The 20,454-nt window shown below is 46.0% G+C and overlaps 1 pseudogene; it reads left to right on the top strand.

The window, feature by feature from the left end:
- Window positions 1-13,682: 13,682 nt before the first annotated feature.
- On the top strand, window positions 13,683-14,525 carry LOC142802868 (ubiquitin-conjugating enzyme E2 Z pseudogene; annotated as a pseudogene).
- The last annotated feature ends 5,929 nt before the right edge of the window (window positions 14,526-20,454 follow it).

The raw sequence follows: 20,454 nt of genomic DNA, 5'->3' as shown, positions 1-20,454 counted from the left end.
AGTACGCACTAGACAAAGGATGTCGCTATTGCGTTCAACTTTCAAGGGCGAAGCTTTAATGTCCCTCATTTTTAAGCTTTAAACTCGTGTGTCATGAGAGATTGACGATTCAGAAAACGTGACATGTACGAACACTTCTACTTCGTCAAACCAAGTTGAATTTACTGTTACCTTATATATAGAGCATTATTGGGTTAGTTAGCACCAATTAATTATGACAATTCATAACATAAAAGGATGAAACGCATGAATACCGCAAGAACGAGTACACTACAGAATCAACTTCATGTTCCAACAAGATTTTTCGGGTTTGTAGGGGAAGTGCTGCCGTACATCCCAACAATGCGCACGCTCATAAACTACGTGCTGAAAGGGGCGCACGTATGCTACGTGCTATACTTGCTGACAGAAAAAATGCATCAGCTACCCAGTCTAAGCTAGACTGATAGACTTCGATATGGCTCATTAAACACGTTTATTAGTAAGACATGCTTAGCAGCTGAATATTCCTTCCACCAGCTTACCTAAAAAGTATCTCAATGACCTCGTTTACGCCGTTGCCTACGCTCAACTTGATGTGCTTGGCACGCTCCAAAAATGACTCGCGAGAGAAAGTTTTCGCTAGTCAGAGATTAAACATTTTCAAGTTATTTCTTTAGTTATTAGGACTTGGTTTGGTAGTTCATGCTTGTTTTTTTTTTTATTCGTCTGCCTACAGTGATTCTTAGGAGCGAAACACTTGAGGGTCTCGGTGGGTCGTGTCGTCGTCACGGCGCAATCATAAACGGCTATACGCGCCACAAAAAAAATGGGTAAATTTCGCTACACTATATATGATCCCCAGCCCGCACTATGCATATTGTGGGTTGAGTGTTCGTCGTTACTCCCTAAAACGTTATCAATCAATCGATCAATCAATTTCAATTTTATTGACAAAACATAAGGAATTATTACAAACCAGCTGAAAAGTTTGCCTACATCGGCCAGTGTTCGGTCCATATTAGAGTACGTATGAACATCAGCGCTGCCAGAATCTTCGACGAAATTTACCAGGGCGATCAAGTTTCCTCTAGAACCGAAGACACAAACGCGCGTCTCTACGGCAATACCATCAATTTGAAACACCCTTCCTTGCAACGTATTCGCAAAGTGATAGTGCGTTAGTGGACTGGTGGCTAGGAAAGCGGTAAAGAGTGAAGATTTTAGATATTCGGCCACGTTTCACGTAAGCCGAATATCTAAAAAAGGTGTCCCTCTATGCCCTCTCGCTACAACTTTTCTACTTGCCTAATCTTATACACGTTATCTGAACAGGCAAACCCTGCAGATATTTTAAGGTAGCGCGGCTGTCATATTTATAATCTTTATTGAAACCTATGTCCTTCTCTCTCTCCTAAAGTAAAACAAAGGATGCTTACTTCGAAACACTAATTTGGTTGTATACTCAGCAGGTCTGCTTCGAACTTCCTTAAACCCATACGCATGCACCACGGTGTACCGAAAATTTGTACAACGTGACCAGTACACGGCGAGATGTATAGAACGAAGGAAGGCGCCACCTCCCTCTCCCTAATACCTCGCCTTCGCACTGAGTTCTTACTCTATACAAGGCCCTCTATGGATGAGGGTCGGGAAGCGCTGGAATGTGCTGTGATGAAACTTAGCCTTCCCTAATGACGATTAAGTTTGCTCGCATTTATGCTTCAGCCTTTCTATTTCTCAAAACCGAAATCATTGGTGCACTGCAACCCGCCAGGGTGGTCTAGCGGCTAAGGCACTCGGCTGCTAACCCGCAGCTGGCGGGATCAAGTCCCACTCGCGACGACCTCATTTTTGATAAAGGCGAAAGTACACGAGGCCCATGTGTGCAGCTTTGGGTGCCCGTCAAAGAACTCCAGGAGGTCGCAATTTCAAGAACCCTCCATTACGGCGTTTCTCGTAATCATATTATGGTTAGGATCACATGGATATTTGCTTCGCGATGTACACGTTTATGAACGCATTAGACCGGAGGTGCCGCGATCTAACGGAGAAGAAATGAGCATTCCTAGATATATATAACTGTACCACGTAGAAATACGCGTGTTCTCTGCGGCTGTTTTGCGTAGTTCGCGCTGAATTTTTAAACAAGCATAACAAGCTCGCTTAAACCAAAACCTAATCGTTAAATTGCGTGGTCGATTGTGTACACGTTCAAGCCTACACTGTAAACAGAAATAAGCCGAGATGGGAGTAAATGATCTTGTCCTCTAGCGCACGCCCCGATGGAAGTTTTAAAAAACCGTCCAGAGGGAGTAAAAAATTTACTCCCCATCAGTTGGGGGTTTTTGCATGGTGCCAGGGGGGTTTTTATTTACATCCATTGGGGAACTTTTTCAGGTCAGTAGGGGAGTAAATTTTTTGCATCGACAAAGAAAAAAAATTACGTCAGCAGCCGTACCATGCGCAAGCGTAACTTTAATTACATAACATTTAATGCGCACAACAATGATTACAGTACACAAACATTATCATAACGTTCACGTTATATCACAACACTCGCACTCACCACAGCTTGCCCCACGCAGTACACACCTACCATATAGTCACCGGGTATATATATGCACCACATTTTTACCTCCCATGTAGCCCTGGTGAAAGACTTTTTTCGCTATTAATTAGACAAGAAATACGCACGGCGTAAGTATGAACTTGCGGTGGTCTGATGTTAGCACTTCAACACACATGCCTTTTATCCTAAGCCTGCCTAATATTTATTATTTTTTTACTATAGCGAAAAAGTTTCATCAGTTGACGCTCTGTCGTACGGGCTGAATTTGCATTAGCAGTACTGTTTGTGGACCCATAAAATGCACGGAATCATACACAAAGTGCGCGCGGCCTTGAATGAACACATTAACGAGGCACATTTAGCAGCTCCAGCGATGAACCGAGGTAGACCGCCGCTACCGCGTTCGACGACTAGGCCTCACTCACGAGTACGGCACGGTGATTCGATGAATGAGAGCTGGCGATCACAAAATGCTTGCTGATGTGCAGTTTACGTCTCGTTTTTCCCATGCACAGAAATAGGTGTCCGCTATCCACGCAGTTTAAGCTACGGAGCGATAGACTTAAACGAATGAGACGGTTCGCAGCCGCTGTTCCCTTTGCTCGCATGCAATGCATGTATACCTCGCAGAGCTCGCCACGGCGGCCGGTGCGCAGTGCGAGTTCAATACGATGCCGGCTTGATACCGACGGCATAGCGAGGCCCTCTTACCACTTAAATGTTACAGCCGCGATGAAATACCGGTGACACTCCGAGAAGCCACTATCGGCGGAAACGGGGCGAGCGCGTCGCCGGCGTAACTCTCAGACCGGTTGCCGGCCAGCCTGCCATAGTCGAGCGAAGCCTACTTCAGACCACTTCGAAGTTTCTGATGGTGAAACTCCAGGAGCAGCCGCTGACGATCGTAACAGCTTACTTTTGCTACCATTATTTTATTCTTCGAAGTTTTTTGTTACTCGGCCCTTTGAAGCGCGGCATTCACGACGTTTCGTTGAGGAATCGGACCGATGTGCGGCGTGGTTTAACGGTGCGAAATATATTGAAATGTTCCCAGTAAATAACAACCAGTCGTTGCTATTCTTCGGTGCACTTATAATATCGTTGCCTGTTGACAGATGCTTACACGGTTAGCCACACAAAGCACATGTGTTTCACACCGACGTGCAAACATATGCCCGTACACACACATACACACACACAAACACACGCACACGCACACACACGCACGTCACGCCCAAAGAGGGTTTTTAAAGCTTTTTTAGGGAGTTTGTAACCACGTGACCTGAAACTCCCTGGGGAGTTTAACAAGGTCATGTCGTTCATAAACTCTGTCATTTAGCAGGGGGCGTTTTACGATGACATGTGCCGAGTTCACTCCCTACCAGGGAGTAAATAATTGGGGCAGGGGAGTTTTGTGGGCTTATGTGCTGGAGAAACTCCCATCTCGGCTAACTTTTGCTTACAGTGTATGTGCACAACAGCAGGCAGAGGCCGTTCGCAACGTACACAAAGACCCGGCGAATGCTGTTCCATAAAACTCCATCCTATGCGTGCCAGTGCCACGCCTTTGCTTATTCTAAACGGGAGAGCGGAGTTGGAAGGGTGGAGGTGTGGGAAAGAGGCGAAGCCCCGCTTCTTATCTCCGCGTCCAATCGCGTCGCCGCGCATTTTATCCCTCCTCGAAGCCAGGTCCCGCCGCCAAGAAGGGTGACGCACTTCCCGCCGCGTCCAGGTCTCCTCTCTCCTCCGGGTTATGCCCCGCGAACGGGCACGGCAGCGCAAGACATTCGCGAATACCGCCAGCCCGAACGCCTTGCCCCCGCTGCGGGCGTCATGGGCCGGACGCGAGGCGCTAATTCTGAGCTCTTGGCGCGCGCTCGCTCCACTCTCTTTCAGAATAAACAAGGATGAGGAGGAGTAACGGGAGGAAGAACCCCTTGGCTCCTCAACGAGGCGCCCTTGTTGCGCGTCGCGGGGTGGAAGGGAAGGCATTTTGCACCGCAAGCGCTTTAGCCCAGCGGCGTCGCGCTAGTGGTTCTAAATGCGGCGCGCCGCGCCTGGTCGCGGCACTTAGAAGCGTCGCCTAATCTGCGACGAATCAAGACGCGACGCCAGATTTTTCGCGCTCTCATTCCGAGCTGTCGCAGCAACAGCTGCAGTGGTGAGCAAGCTGCACCGACCACGAATGTTCAGCAAAAAAGCGAGCCAGAGAGCAGTGGTGGTGAGGGGCAACAGTGCGCACTTGTTCTTTTTTGATGCAACGGCCAGCGTGCAATTAGTTTCTCTGGCATTCTCACTTGTCGCGATTGCTCCGTCTGGCTATATAGTATGCTGTGCTGCATTGCTCATCCTGGAAGGTCAATTACGAGCCTTGCTTCAACGAGCGTGCGTGTACAAGGGAGCATGCACAGATGCCACCGAAACGCCCGATGAAGTCAACTGAGGAATATAGCCGACGGCACGGGATCGGTGATCTCGACGTTCTTCTTTCCGGCTGTCAGTGTGGAATCTGCGGTTATGACTACGCTGTCAGTAAGCTTAATAAACGAGTGACGTTAGGATCATATCAGAGTGCACTTCTGTGAAACTTATAGGGATACAATCTGGATGCCTGGTTCTCTAGTGGCCTCTCTCAGAGCTGTCAGTTCACGTGGATCGGCTAAGCTGACTAACGCGCGCTGTACTTCAGTGTAATACGCTGCGTAACGCAGGGTGTGAAGCAAGGTGGATTTCTGTGCACCTAAAATCATTTCAATTTACGTCACAATTACTACACCAGAGTTAAAGACAACAATGGATGACCCGCATGCTTCCTAATATCTGTAGCATTAATTTAGGCTGTTACGGATGTGCTGCAAGAGGGGGTTGTTTCATGCTATAGTTGGTAGCCTTCCGCAATAAACATATCGCGCTCAGTTGTGTTTTGTCCTTTATTTTGTGCTGCTGTTGTAACGCCGGTTGGGGCATGCTTATTCCTGAGTTACAGGAATCTTACAGTCGCCAGTATTTGCAAGTCATACAGTCCTCGAGCTGCTTCAAGAGATTTCCGTTACTATGCAAGGGGACATCAAACGTTGTCTTCATGTCATTTGTAGAAAATCCATTAGGAGGATACGTGATTTCGAGAGAAGCACCACATACGTTGGCGAAGGTTTTAAATGCAATGCTGATGGGTTATCACCGCGGCTTGGACAATGTCGGGCAGTGCGTATATATGTCATAACGACATTAGCTGGCACCTGTAAAGTTAGAACAAAATTAAGTTAGGCGCAACGAAAAGGCAATAACTAGCAGCCCCATTCACGTATAAGCGATTTCCGAAGCTCTGTGTCTGGTTAGGTATATAGAAGTAGTTTCTTGGCTCTCTCCTGCTGCATGTCTTAATTGGAGACTTCGTTAAAAATTCTCACGCTGTTTTCTGCAGTGGTTGTTCTCGTACTTTCACGCTTCCCTGCCCGTGTGCCTCAAAAGCATGTGTGCCTTGTCTGTTTCTCCTTGGCACGTGTTTAATTCACGTACGTCGTTGTATTTTCTTTCTTTCACGAAGACATCCTTGGCTTCATCTACGAGGTGCGACTGGATCCATCACGGCCGGAGCCGTAGACCCTAGCTCGCGGTCTTTCGGGTGCCTCGTCCGTTCTGGCACCAGTCAGCGCTCGCGTGTGTTTTTAACTACGTCGACGGCTGCCTTTGCAACGTGGCGCCTTGAGGACACATTGTGCTGCTTCGGGGTGAAAGGGACCGCCGAGCACGCGGCTCTGACTAAGCGCGGGGCGAAAAGACGCACGATGTGCCATTGTAGGTCTTGGCTGGTCGCCGAGGCATCTCGCTACCTTCTCATCATTGCGTCACTTTATTGTTGTTTTCTCAAGAAGCAAGACAGCACAATGAGGACTCGGATAAATAATGAGAGTAGCCAACGAATTTAGTCCTAATGGGACTCTAAAGGGAAAGAAAAAAACCAATCTGGTCTGATTGATATATATTGTACTATGCTAACTTTAATTCCGGTAAATCTATTAGCACACATCCTTTATAGAGGAGATAAAAATTATCAAAGTATTCTTTCTAAATTTCACACCAACATCTCCGCACGTGATGGCACGGATTTCAAAGTGTATGTTTTGTATTTCGGCGGCATTCGCTCAATGGAACTTCTTGGAACCTCGTATGTTAGGTCTGTGGCCACCTCAGAAAACGACGTCATATTTAATTTTAGGAGCGAAGCTCCTCAGGGTGTGGGTCTGTCTTTTTCCGATGGTGTATGTAGCCACCGGTGGCACATACCCGAAAGAGCGGTCTTAAGAATGTCCGCTGGATGGCGGCAGTTGTATATGATGAAAAGATGTGAGATCACTTCACTTCACTTCATTACCTTAAAGACCCCGGTGACGGGGTATTACATAAGGGGTGGGTTAACAAATGGAGGTTACAGAGAGTGGTCTTCTGACAAACAATATGTATTTATGTTTTGCGCAAACGTTGACGAACACGTGAAGGCCATTCCAGTCCACTGCTGTGCGAAGAAAAAATGAGGCAGCAAAAGTAGTAGTGCGAGCGCGTGCGCGTGTGATTGAATAAGGATGGGTTGTGCGGTGAGATATGCGCGTTGGTGGGATGATGTAAGGTGCTTGATTGAGGTAACTGTGAAAGAACTTGTGAAACAAACAGAGGCTGGCGATGCGGCGATGCACAGAAAGATTAGCAATATCAATGTCACGTTTTAGGGATCATATGCTTATGTCGTATGAATATGAAGAGTGAATTAACCTAGTGGCACGATTTTGTACAGATTCTATTTCGTTTATTAGGTATATCTGGTGCGGGCTCCAGATGGGCGCTGCATATTCTAGTTTAGGTCTGATGAGCGATTTGTAAGCCAGAAGTTTTATGTCTAGTGGTGCGTGACGCAAATGACGCTTTAGGAAACCGAGGGGTCTGTTCGCGGATGATATGATGTTGTTGATGTGTGTGTTCCAGGAAAGGTCAGATGTTAAGGTGACGCCTAGGTATTTATATGACTGAACTTGTTCGATAGCGGAATTAGAGATTAGGTATGACAATGATAAAGGATTACGCTGGCGTTGAAATGAGACGAGTTTGCAATTAGTGGGGTTAAGCTTCATTAACTAAAGATCACACCACTGTTGCACGAGATCCAGATCCTGTTGGAGTGTAGTTTGATCAGAAATGTTAGTAACTGTGCGATAGATGACACAGTCGTCGGCAAATAAACGGATGTGGGAAGATACATGAACAGGAAGATCATTAATATATGTTAGGAACAAGAGGGGTGCGAGTACAGATTCTTGGGGGACGCCGGATGTTACTGGGAGGGAGCTAGAACGAGTATTTTAATGGAGACGAACTGAGAGCGGATAGTAAGAAATTGTGTGATCCATGCAAGAATGTTGGGGTGCAGGTTCAGCTGGGAAAGTTTTAACAGTAGGCGTATGTGCGGTACCTTATCAAAGGCTTTTGCGAAGTCGAGAAAGATTGCATCGGTCTGAAAGTGACGGTCGAGAGAAGAGTGTATATCATGAATAAATATAGCAAGTTGGGTTTCACAGGATAATGATTTACGAAATCCGTGCTGGGAAGAATGAAAAAAATTGTTGGTGTCAAGAAAGTTCATGATGTGTGAATATATGACATGTTCCATGATTTTGCAGGGGACGCTTGTTAGAGAGATGGGTCGATAATTTAGGGGGGACTGTCTGTTACCTGATTTGTGGACTGGAATGACCTTTCCCTCCTTCCAGTCGTCTGGTAAAATTCCTGTTTCGAGTGACAAGGAGAACATCATTGAAAAGTAAACTGCAATATTTTCCTTAGTATTTTTTAACAATTTTGAGTTAATATTGTCTACGCCAGCTGATGATGAAAGTTTTAATTTGTCAATGAGTGGTGAAATGCCACTAACGGATAACACAACAGGGGCCATCACTGGTAATGTCGTAGTAGGTGGCGTAGGAAAAGGTACGTTGGCTTCTTTAGTGAACACTGATGAGAACGCGGTGTTAAAGATATTGGCACAAACAGTGTCGCTTAAGTCTTCATTTTTATCGTTTGTAAGCGTGATGTCTCGTGTTAGTTGCGGGTTTATGCTTTCACAGAATTTTCTAGGGTTAGATTTCAGAATTTTAGATAAATCAATGTGATAGAATGTCTGTTTCGCCTTTCTAATTTCAGCATAATAAGCATCTTCCACAGCATGGTACTTGCCCCATGCGCACGCATTACCATTAAACTTTGCAGCTCGCAAAGGCGCTTTTTTTTATTTTCAAGTGTTTTCAAACCTTTGGAAAACCATGGTTTATTTTTATTGGCAGTAAAGCTCACTGTGGTGATGAATTTATTAGTCAAGTCAGTTATCTCGTCCTTAAGCATTAGCCAGCTGTCATTGAGAGAACAGTAACCGAGTTTGAGTTCCAAGTATGGTAGGAAATCTCGTAATTCCCAATTAATTAATTCATAATTACCCTTATCATACAAGTGAATCGTTTTGCGGAAAATGGGGCGTATTTTTGGGGTGAAGTTAAATATCGTATGAATGACTTTGTGATCGCTGATTTCACGTAAGTATGGAATAGATTTTAAGCTTTCGGGGCTATTTGTTAGTATCAGGTCTAAAATGTTTGAGGATTAACTAGTGACGCGCGTTGGTTCGGTTACCTGTTGGATGAGGTTAAAGTTGAGGCAAACATCGACGAATTCTTTTGCTTCAGTATTTCCCGAGGTTGGTGAAACCTGATTGAGCCAATTAATGGAGGGAAAGTTAAAATCCCCATAAAGCAGAATACGTGCGTTAGGGTGTTTGTTAGTTATCTGGGATAAGATTTTGACTGTACTTGGAGTGTTCACTAGATAGACGGATAGAGGGACGGCCGCACAAACAGACGCACGGACGGACGGATGAACAGACGGAATAACGGACGTATGGACGGACGCATGGAGGGATGCACCGATGGTCACACGGATGAACGGACACGTGGACGGACGCACAGATGGACGCACGGAAGGACGCATGGACAGATGGAAGCAAGAACGAACAGGCGGACGAAAGCACGGACGGACTGATGAATGCTTCGCCCCGCCAATCATCATCCACTCCGTGGATATGCTGTGAGTTTTTACTGATTATGAATTACGTAACACCCAGTACACGCCGTCAAAACTGATGGCGTTACGGCGTACGGCGAGAGAATCACAAGGGGGCGTCACAACCCCCATTTTCTTTCAGCACATTTTGTCGCGGAAAACTTGGTGATCTTGAAATTGTAAAAGAGGAAGTAACTGATTTGAGAAAAAACGTTTCCCTAAATAATATAAGTAATGAGGCACGCCGTGATGGGCGACTGCGGTACAATTTTGACCACAGTTTCTCTATAACATGCATAAAAGTCCAAGTGCACGGTTGTTCTTGAATTTAGACTGCATGGATATGCATGCATACTGAGAATCGAACCTGTGTCCTCAAGCTCAGCAGTGTGACAGCTTGTCTCCCAAGCTATATACCGTGGTCTCGGATGCGGTTGAGAAGGCGTCTGCATGCGAGAACAAAATCGTAATAATAATAAGACTGTCTGGGGTTTTACATCCCAAAACCGCGATATGATTATGAGACACTGTAGGGAGAGCTCCGGAAATTTTGACCATCTGGTGCTCCTTAATGTGCATTGTCATCGCATAGTACACAAGCCCCTACCACTTCGTCTCCACCGAAATGTGACCGCCGCAGCCGGTATTCAACCCGCGAACTTCAAGTCAGCAGCCGAGCACACTGTACCGAGCACACTGTACCGAGCACACTGTACCGAGCACACTGTACCGAGAACACTGCACCGAGAACCGAGTCGCCATCCAAGCTACTGCATATACGAATCTGCACACAAAGGCAACTAAATCTGAACTAGTCAAAACTTTTATCTTTCTAGGAATATGTATTACTATAGCCTGGTGCCTTTTGTGGAGACTGGCATTCCATCTCAGCTCCAAAATGTCCGTTGAGCCCCTGGAATAGAATTAGTGTGGCAGCCTCGAACCATTTGAGATAAGAGTAAATGCAGATGCAGACGTAACAGCGTTGAGCGCAAACCTATATTTGCGTTTTCCTTGCGGGATTGTGCGAAATTGTTTGTCCGAAAGCTAAGTGTACGTCCTCCCTTGATGAATCGATGGCCAAAAGGACTATTGGAAATGAGGAAGCCATGATACCAAAAAGATGCCTCGACGCATAAAAGTGTCGCTGTGATTATTTACTTGATGCAACACATTCACATTTTTAACTTGTTAAGAACTTGCCCAGCCTTATATGCTGATACACACGTATATGGTTAAGGTATAGTTTTTTTACCGTGGCAGCTGTGCGTACAAAACTATGGTAGCTTAAACGACATCAGTACGCACACTGGAGTCATCGAGGTGTTGCCAAATTTTACACATCAGAATGTCTTGCTTGACCCTGGTGTATGCATTGTGGTCCGCTGAAAACAAAGTTATAGCTAATGGGATCACACTCAAGAATCCTTTAAATGCCCACCCTGCAGAGTCATTGAGAAGAATTACATCAGACGTAATCTACATCACACGTGCTTAATCTACAGTACACATCTTGCAGTATAACGATTAAATGAATTACAATTTCTTGTTGGAGGTTACTTGTTAGCATTGCAATGTTTGGGATAAGGTCAGAGCCAGTTACGTCGCTTGTCTACTTGGTGTCCTAAAGAAGACACTTGCAGGCTTTCTCATCTATTTTTGGTTCATTTTTGGGGAGGACAGAGATGACGAAAGGTTTTAAAAGATGACAAATTTTGCTCGTATCTTGTACGTTGATAACGTGAAGGCGTTTAAGGTGCCCAAGTGAAGTTCGTTGTTGTGTAGTAGTCACTCAAGATAACAAATCTGCACTGTCAGCACACCTCTAATGAAAATGGAATTATGAGCTAGAAAGCTCACCTTGTGTTTCTTTTTTTTTTTCTCAAAGAGCGTTCGCATCAATCTCCTGTCAGTATTGCAGATCGACTGAAAAATGACGACATGTTACGACTCTGCAACGATAGAAATTAATATGGGAAAGAGAACACTGTAAGACGATATTCCTATAGTAGAGCAGACCAACAGCGGTACATCCTGACAGCAGGACATTCCGTTAGCAGGGAAGCACGACAGCGTGCAGGACATTCGAAAACATGCACGACATTCCAACAGCAGGACATTCCGTAATCGGTACAACACGACAGTATAGCACGATTTCAGAGCATGCAAGACAACATTACAGCAAGATATTCGAACAGTACCACAGCGGGCGCTCGCAGCATTGATGGTGACAACGGCAGAACTTCGAAGTCGACGTACGTGGCAACTCAAATGGTGTTGTTATTGGTGTTTTCAATTTATCAAATCCTGGATTACGACAGCTGGTTTTCTTTTGTGGCGAACTTACCTGCAATGAAATGCGATGATTACGATGGTTAAGATGCTGCAATAGCAAATACACGAGAATTGTTGTAAAGCCGAGGCCCGTTGCACCACAGAGGTAATATTGGAAGTAAAAACGGAATAAAGGAAGAAAAGGAAGCAACACGGAGAGAAGGGAGGGGGAAATCCACGCAGGACGTTTATTCTTCGATTCATCAAAGCCTCGTGCATCAAACAACCGCGAAGAGGCAGCCGGGGTTAAAAGATCAAATCCTGTAGCAGCAGCCACAGCAACGGAGTGGCAGAAAAAGAAAAGACAGAGAAGAGGCCGTAATGGAGATGTTACAGCAGGTCGTTTGGTGCAGCAATATCCGCGTGTACATATGGTAGCAGTGCCGGTCTGTCGAATGCTTGTCGGAGGTGCACTTTTCCCGTCAACACCGCGAATAAGCGGCGGGAGTGGTAATTTTCTCGGCGCAAATCTGGGCGCGCATAACGGGAGGCGGGCAGACTCGCCGTCGTATAAGTAGCCGCGCGTAGTGGCTTGTAGGGACAGGGAAACAAAAAAAAATGTGGGCAAGTCACCGCGGGGCATTCAAGAACGGCACTTTGTGCCAAGGCTGTTTTGGACAGTACGGCCATGTCTGAGCTAACGACACAGTGGCGTAGAGGTGTGCAGCCAACCGGAGAGGCAGTTTTGTTGTTCTCACATTGGTTAGACTTCGTAGAAGCGATAAGAAAGTAAGAAAGAAGCAGCTGAGGAGCCTCCCAGCACATTTAGCTGCGATAAAGCTCGTTGCCTGGACGTAGCTTCTGCTTGAAGAGTACGAGTCCCTTTAAGTGGTTAAACGGCTGCTAGTGAAAAAGTTGCAAAAACTGTCTTGCTTCGACGTGCAGAATTTGAGGAAACACGAGTACACATGCTATTGCACGTATTATTTACTTAGAAAGGAGAACGCAATCGCGTTTCGGGAGCAGTGGACCGAGCACATGCGCGAAACGTCATCAGCTTGAAAAAATAACAAGGGGCAAAGTTTACGGCTTACCCTTCTTCCTTCAGCATTTCGACTTCCTTTCTGTTTGGAGCAAGGGACACAGGAACACGTCGGCATTGTGATCATTAGCCAATACACGCCACACGTCGATACGACTTACGTATACGTATACGTATAAGAAAAAACACGCAGAGTGTGCGTACTGCGCAGCGCTCAAGCCTCTAACATGGCGGTATGCAGACAACGGCCGACAAATGGCAGCAATTTTTCAAAAGGCCCATTTTTCTATATTTAGTTCCAAAATAGCTTTCTATATCAACTTTTATATGAAGTCGTATCCATATGCTTCACACGCCGTGCGTTAATACCTCTTTCATAAAATAATCTGCTAGTCTGAACACTTCGCATTTGGCATACACATTTATTCGATGTTTTATTTTAATTCTGAATTTCCACTTACCTGTAGCTTCATGGGTTTCTACATTGTACATTTCACACTCGCTTATCCACCTCTATTTGTCGGTGAGTGACATAAAGAAGGGCACCATTGTCATTATTATCAGTATTCGTTAAACTTTTGACGGATACCCCGGAGTGGGTAGGTGCCAATCATCCAAAGAGCATCATCATCATCATGTACTCTTTCATCAGATGTCGAGACTAGCGTGCTAATTGGACTCGTGTCTTATGATTAGGCGCTTACGTTCTGGAACATGTCTCACGAAATCCTTTTTCCTAGATCCCAAATGAACCGACCAAACCCGTCCTGGGACCCTTTCGAGCACCAGGACGAGCATCCGAGTCCGCTGTGCCTGCAAAGGGTGAGGAAGGACATTGTCGACTTCATCGCACATCCACCGCCGAGGATGTTCATCGCTCCCATGGAGAGCGACATGACGGGAATGAACGTACTCATGCTGGGTGCGCCGGACTCCCCGTACGAAGGCGGCGCCTTTCAGTTCTACCTTAAGTGCCCGCCGGACTACCCTCTCAGTCCACCCCTAGTCCGGTTCCTGAACACGGACGAGGGACGAGTTCGTTTTCACGCACACCTTTGCGCCACGGGCAAAGTCTGCCTTAAAACCCTGGGTACGCTGCCTGGACCGGGTTGGAACCCGATGCTGTCGCTGCGGGCCACACTGACCTCCGTCCAATGGCTCTTAGGAGCGCACCCGCTGCACGCGTTCAGGCCGCACGCGACGCGACGCGACACCGCGTTGTACGACGTCTTCGTGCAGCACGAGACGATCCGAGTATCCGTATGCGACCAAGTCGACGCGGCCCTCAGGGAAGACTTCCGGTGCCCGCCGACCTTCAGGAAGGTCATACTGGACTCGTTTCTCCAGATGTACAGGAAGTACGAGAACACCGTCAAGGCACGACTTCATGAGACTGGCTGGCAGCTGTGGGACCCCGTCAGTTTCAAGTACATTACAGCCCAGTACGAGACGCTGCTGGCACGACTGCAGGACCTCAGGGACAAGGTGGAGGAGATGAAGAAGGCCGAAGCTATCGCCGCTGCCTACGAGACTCCTGTGGCCGAGGCTGATCCCTAGAACTCGCAGATGGTTTCCGTGCTGTGATACCTTCAGGAGGTTTGTGGTTTGTGTATCACGGCATCCTCGCAGGATCATGGATTCAATTCTGTCCGGACAATTCCGGAATGAGTATCTTGCAATATTAGCCAGTCTTCTTTCTTCAATCTGTATAAAGCTTTGAATCGTGCATCAGCTGATGACGCCGCGTTTATGCATGGCTGCATGCACGAGGCAGTGGATGACTTTGTCGATGTATACATATAGGCGTCTTGACATCAGACCGAGACAACACAGTTCATTGATTGACCCCGCTTGTGCGGACAAGCTGTCGCGGAGTAACAAATTAAATTTATGATTCAAGGTGATCCCAATGTGACCTGCATCCGTGTCCGATATAGCAAATTATATAAGGATATATATAGTTCACTTCGAAACAGCTGTCCATTGTGATCAAGGCCTTAAAAACGGTTGGTCAATTTTTGTTTACCTTGTAAAACAATTAGCCTGCATATAAACACACAAACACAAACACACATACATACATACACACAGAAACACACGCACGCACACACACACACACACACACACACATTGGTGATTTGGTGAACTATGGTGAATTGGCTCCACGTATACTTCACATGTATGCGATCTCCCACCGCGGTGGTCTAGTGGCTAAGGTACTCTGCTGCTGACCCGCAGGTCACGGGATCGAATGCCTGCTGGGGCAGCTGCATTTCCGGTGGAAGCGAAAATGTTGTAGGCCCGTGTGCTCAGATTTCAGTACATGTTAAAGAACCCCAGGTGGTCGAAATTTCCTGAGCCCACCACAACGGCGTCTCTCTCCCTTGTTTAGATAAAGTAGTCACGTAAACCTAGATACAGCATATAGACGGTGGAGCCCGCAACACATCAACAAGCACATATTGAAAACTAAAACTCGATATGCGCTCATATACAGCGTCGTGATGTGAAGATAAAACCTGCCGGGCGTGCGTTCTCTAGTAACTTTTAACCAATGCTTCTGATCATTCTGTGCTTCCAGAACGCGAGAGGCAATGCTTGTAGCTTGAGCTAGGCGCCTGCATGCATCTCGATCTTCGAAACCTTTGTGAAACTTAGGAAAGACTTAGAGAATAAGAGTTTATTGCTGTACATGAGCTTTCATCAGCTTGTTCTCTTTGTACTTAATAAAAGAAGGCAACAGATGCAAAAGCCAACAATTTTTTTGTTCATTTTTCATGTTTTAGTTTTTACTATAGCCTTACCATCTGTTAAGGTAAATTCTTATCAACCGGCTCGTTTCGGTACCACGCCTATTGTATTTTCAACCTAAGGTTCATAAAGTAAGCCTCTTTCAAATTTTCGTACGTTTCTTTTTTGAACGAGAGCATCCGTGCAATGTATAACGTGCAACGTAATCGTAATTTAAGCAAGATATCGTTGCTTCTGCATTGCTCATTTTTTGTGGGCAGATGATTTGAGGCGCTCAAAATCTCGCATAACGCTGTTAACCGCCACCCCCTACCTCTCTCATTGGTTACATAACAAGGTGTGCTGCTGCAGAAAGAAAACCGGCGATGCCACAGTTTCCAGGACGCGAATTCGATGGTCTGGCGGTTCACCGCGTTTATCACCAAGACCACCAACAGGTGGTCTCTCACTACGGCGTTATACCGGGTACAGCGTACAGACCCATGTCGTTAAGCATCGCAAACAACTTTGACAAATCAAGCCACGTGCAAAACGCCACTGCCACTGTACAGGCTCCAACGAAGCGTACAATAACTTAAAGATGCATGACATGATTAATCTTACTATATTTGCATTTCAATTCACTCTCTGGGGAAGTCGGTTTGCGCTGGTATAACGACTCGACTATGTCACTTATCGTTATATTGGTTACAACGTTGCAACTTCACATAACCATTGGCCCTTGATATCATCCCCCCTCTTACCTCCGGATGTGTAGAAGTGTATGTACAGTCTCCACCACCAGCTGCCGTACGTAACATTAATTTCACTGCACCGTGCGGCCGGTTCGATGACCGATTCGTCTCTGGTGCAGACGCGCCACCGAACGCGACAGTTTTGCGCGATGCTGATTAGGATGTCAACCCCGTTGACTCCGCCGGCGCGAACCTGTTTATGTACACACGTGTCCGTTTTATGCGGCCCATCGCAATCGCGTCCAGAGGGCTGTGGCCGTTTACGTGCGCCCCTTGATTGATGGCGCCGAATCACCCACGGCGCCTCTCCTGAAAGCTTTACGAACTGCGCACTCGTGAAGCGACGGATGTGAAACAAGCCGCTCATCGCAGAAACACTTATTGCAGCTGCTGTTGCCGCTGTTGTGCGACTTAATGGACAAGTGAAAAGGAAAACTCTACGACACGATCACAGGAACGTGAAGTAGTGAAAGGCCATGTAACGTTTCCAGTGAGGAAAAAAAACGTATGTCAGGGCACTGTTCTTATCCAGAGTGTTTCAGGTTGAAAAACAAATCTAACAGAAGTGAAAGCACCAAATACAAAAATGAAGTTTGAGAGAAAGGCGCTCTCTGCGAGAGATTTATGCGAGCCAGGTGTTTTTTACTGAAAATCACCCCGCAACTGCTAGGTTGAAAAGGAGGGAATCGGTTTGCGCATCCGTGCCTCTCCCAGTCAAGACGCGAAACATTTGTTACGGGGGTTTTCACACAACAACAGGGCCGCCGCATCGGGTATAAGTGCGCGAAGAAGCGTCATGGGAAGGGAAAGGATTGTCCAGCTGTACTCTCGTTTCGTATAGGGGTTTCTGTATGTATGTGCTTCAGGCTGAGATACGCTCGAGATAACTTAATGCTTTCTATACTTTCTTCGGGCAGGCAATACATTTCCAGCTAAATGATACTGCTCTTCGGGTACCTATCACACGGTCCGCCCTGCTTCAGAAAGAAAAAGAAAGTACGCAACTTAAAGAAACTGAGCACGATAGAGAAAAAAAAAGAAATAGATTCAATCGGGCGCTTTCTTGTGAAAACACAGGTAAAAACGTGCGCTTCGAGCGATAAGAAAAGGGTCAGTCTCCTGGGTACGTTGCCGTCGTCTCTGTGAAGCCATATATTTCACACTGGATCCCAAATAAAGATACAAAAAGAAACAGAAGTAAGTTGAGAGCTCTCTCGAAAGCAAAATTAGCTGCGCTCTCTAAAGTTGCATGCAGCTATTCACCACGCCGTCATTCAGCGCCTCGCTAAATCTACCTTAAACGCACCGAAAGCTGCCGGGCTATTCTTTTTGTGGCTGGTCTGTGTTAAGTATTTGGCAGGAGATACATTCACACGCACGTTAAACCACTTGGGGACGTGAAGATCCTTCATACATAGCATGCTTAGGATGTTCATATTGTAAGCATGTTTCGCATCACGATGGGGTATCTTTTCACCCATCAGCACAACACTCTTTCCCGCCGTGAAGATACTCTTTCTTTTTTTTTGTGGGAATTGAACGAAAATAAATACGCATTTACAGAGTGTATCGTGTATCCACACAGAACTAAGTATGGCTTAATGCCTTTCCATTCGCGGCTTCAATTTAATCAAGTACACACCAAAAAAAAAAAGCAAAATACTGCTTCGAAGATGATAGTCCCATTAAGTCAATGCTGAAAATAATGAAGAAAATGGATCCCCTGGTCTCGTTTTTCAGTATTGGCATTCTGAACGACAAGACGGAATCATTGGTATCCGAGGTGGTCAAAATTTCCGGCGTCCTCCACTATGGCGTCTCTCATAATCATATGGTGGTTTTGAGACGTTAAACCCCACAAATCAATCAATCAAATCATCAATCATTGGTATCAACTGACAGAACACCAGTGGGCTGCATACAAAGCCTATGACCCAAGAGCCTTGTAATACTGAACAATACTGCACTCCGACGAGCAACATTTTTGTTTTAACGAGAGCTTCGCATCTTCCTTGTACATGCCACCCATTCCTATAGACATTTAGGGAAGGTGATGTGTTAGGTCGAATACTGAATGCTAATGCGCGGCGTGCATATACCACCGGCGATCTATGGTGTCTTGCATTGTCAACGAAAACTCGGGTGATTTAGGGATACAATTACGTTTCATGGACACATTGTTGTCACCTTGAATAAAAGTTGTAGCACGAGTAAGAGCCACGGAAGTCTTTATTGGACGAACTTCTGTCCAAAAAACGATAAGGCAAACGCCTTGCAATGCACGCTGTATACTGATAACCGCGAGCAGAATCTTCAGCCGTCGAGTGATTTGATGATTGGGGTAAGGCTCTCGTAAATCAGTCATTGAACCTTCAAGCGTTATCACTGGTGCATGCTAGCGTACGCTCACCAATAAAATTTGACTATTCGCGTTCTGCGCGTTATCTTTACACAACGCATGGCCGGTCCAGAAAGACGAACGCGTCCATTGCGGCATCATGTGCGCCGACATTGTTGCCAATAGACATTAGAGAGTTTTAGTACTGCGTATGCTGCGTACGTGGCGGCGTTGCGTACGTAGGACGCCACGTTCTGCGTGGTGCACATGCGCAGACCGCAACGCGCACGTATCGCATTACGTACGCAGCCGCTACGTACGCACGCATGAGATGTGTGCGTGCGTACGTATGAGGTGATCGCGCCGCTCTCGAACAAGTTCGCGACAGCGCGAGACTTCGTTTTGCGAAATGGCGGCATCGAAGGCAAGCACCGACCGGCTCTGTGGCTTAAAATATGGCCATAATCTGGCTATAACACGTGGATTGGCTCACATTGGCTGTCAACAACACGTGCTTCTATTTTGATCTACCAGATGGCGCAACATGCTTCACGCTCGTTACGTACACGGGTACTACGGCGTACTAAAAGCCGATTAGTGGCAAACGACGCCACGTAACGCAAGGCGCTTGTGTGATGCGTACGTAGCACCAATCCGCAGTACTAAAACTCTCTATTGTTGCTCGGTATGTGCCGAGCCCTGCTAACAGTTCTTGTGCGTGAAATCTGAATGCACCAAAACAAAATGATAAACACTCATGGCAGAATGACATCATCGGTGTTTGTTGAAAAACACACCGCAGCTCCAACATAGTACTTCCTAAATATCACATTTGAAGCGATACATATGACATGGCACGTGTTTACGGAGGCGTAGTCCTGCGATAAAAATAAAATGGGAACGAGTAAATACACTATGTACTCTGAGAGTTTTCTGCACACTGTGTCCGAAATACTAATCTCAAAGAAGCTACAACGCGTGGCATAATGCCTTAAAAATGAAAATGCCTATAGTGTAGAAAATACAATACAACGGAAGCTGCGGTTGGCTGTCTCTAGAGAGGCAGATATAGAATTCTAGATATCATGTTCAGAACGAAAGGGGAGCGATGTAGAGTATTATAACTCTGATACACTCCAAGCGAATTTCTTTGCGTGAAAAAAAAAAAGAGGATACCAAATTATGGTGCTCACTTTACTGTGCTCCGAAAAAAAAATGTTTGAGAACTCGGCGTATCATGGACATTTTTATGGGTTAGCTGTGTGCTTTCGGCCCCGATGCACCTATATAGAATAAAACGTCAATGATGTAGAGTATTATGTACACTGCAAGACGAAAGATAGATATCTTCGTTTACTTCTTTCTCTACCCAGTCACTTGTATAGATCTAACTCTATTATGTAGTGTTTATTGTGTATTGCATAGTGTTTAAAGCATAAGTTCGATTATTTAGAATATTCTCTGCTTAAAAAATGTAGACGATTTGAACCACTATGCGCTATATCATGAGAGGGTGTACACTCTAAAAAAATATCGAGTAAAAAGGGTGTCTTTTTGTCCCACAACAATAATCGTCATCAGGCTTGCGTGCGCTTCCTTTCTTGAAAACTCGGCGCTGGCCACTTTCCTATCGAGAATGCAATGTAACCCTGATAATGGGCAT

The sequence above is a fragment of the Rhipicephalus microplus genome, chromosome 3 (assembly GCF_043290135.1).
Source record: "Rhipicephalus microplus isolate Deutch F79 chromosome 3, USDA_Rmic, whole genome shotgun sequence".
Lineage (NCBI taxonomy): Eukaryota > Metazoa > Arthropoda > Arachnida > Ixodida > Ixodidae > Rhipicephalus > Rhipicephalus microplus.
The sequence above is the reverse complement of the archived record's forward strand: the minus strand, read 5'-3'. Positions and strand labels throughout refer to the sequence as shown.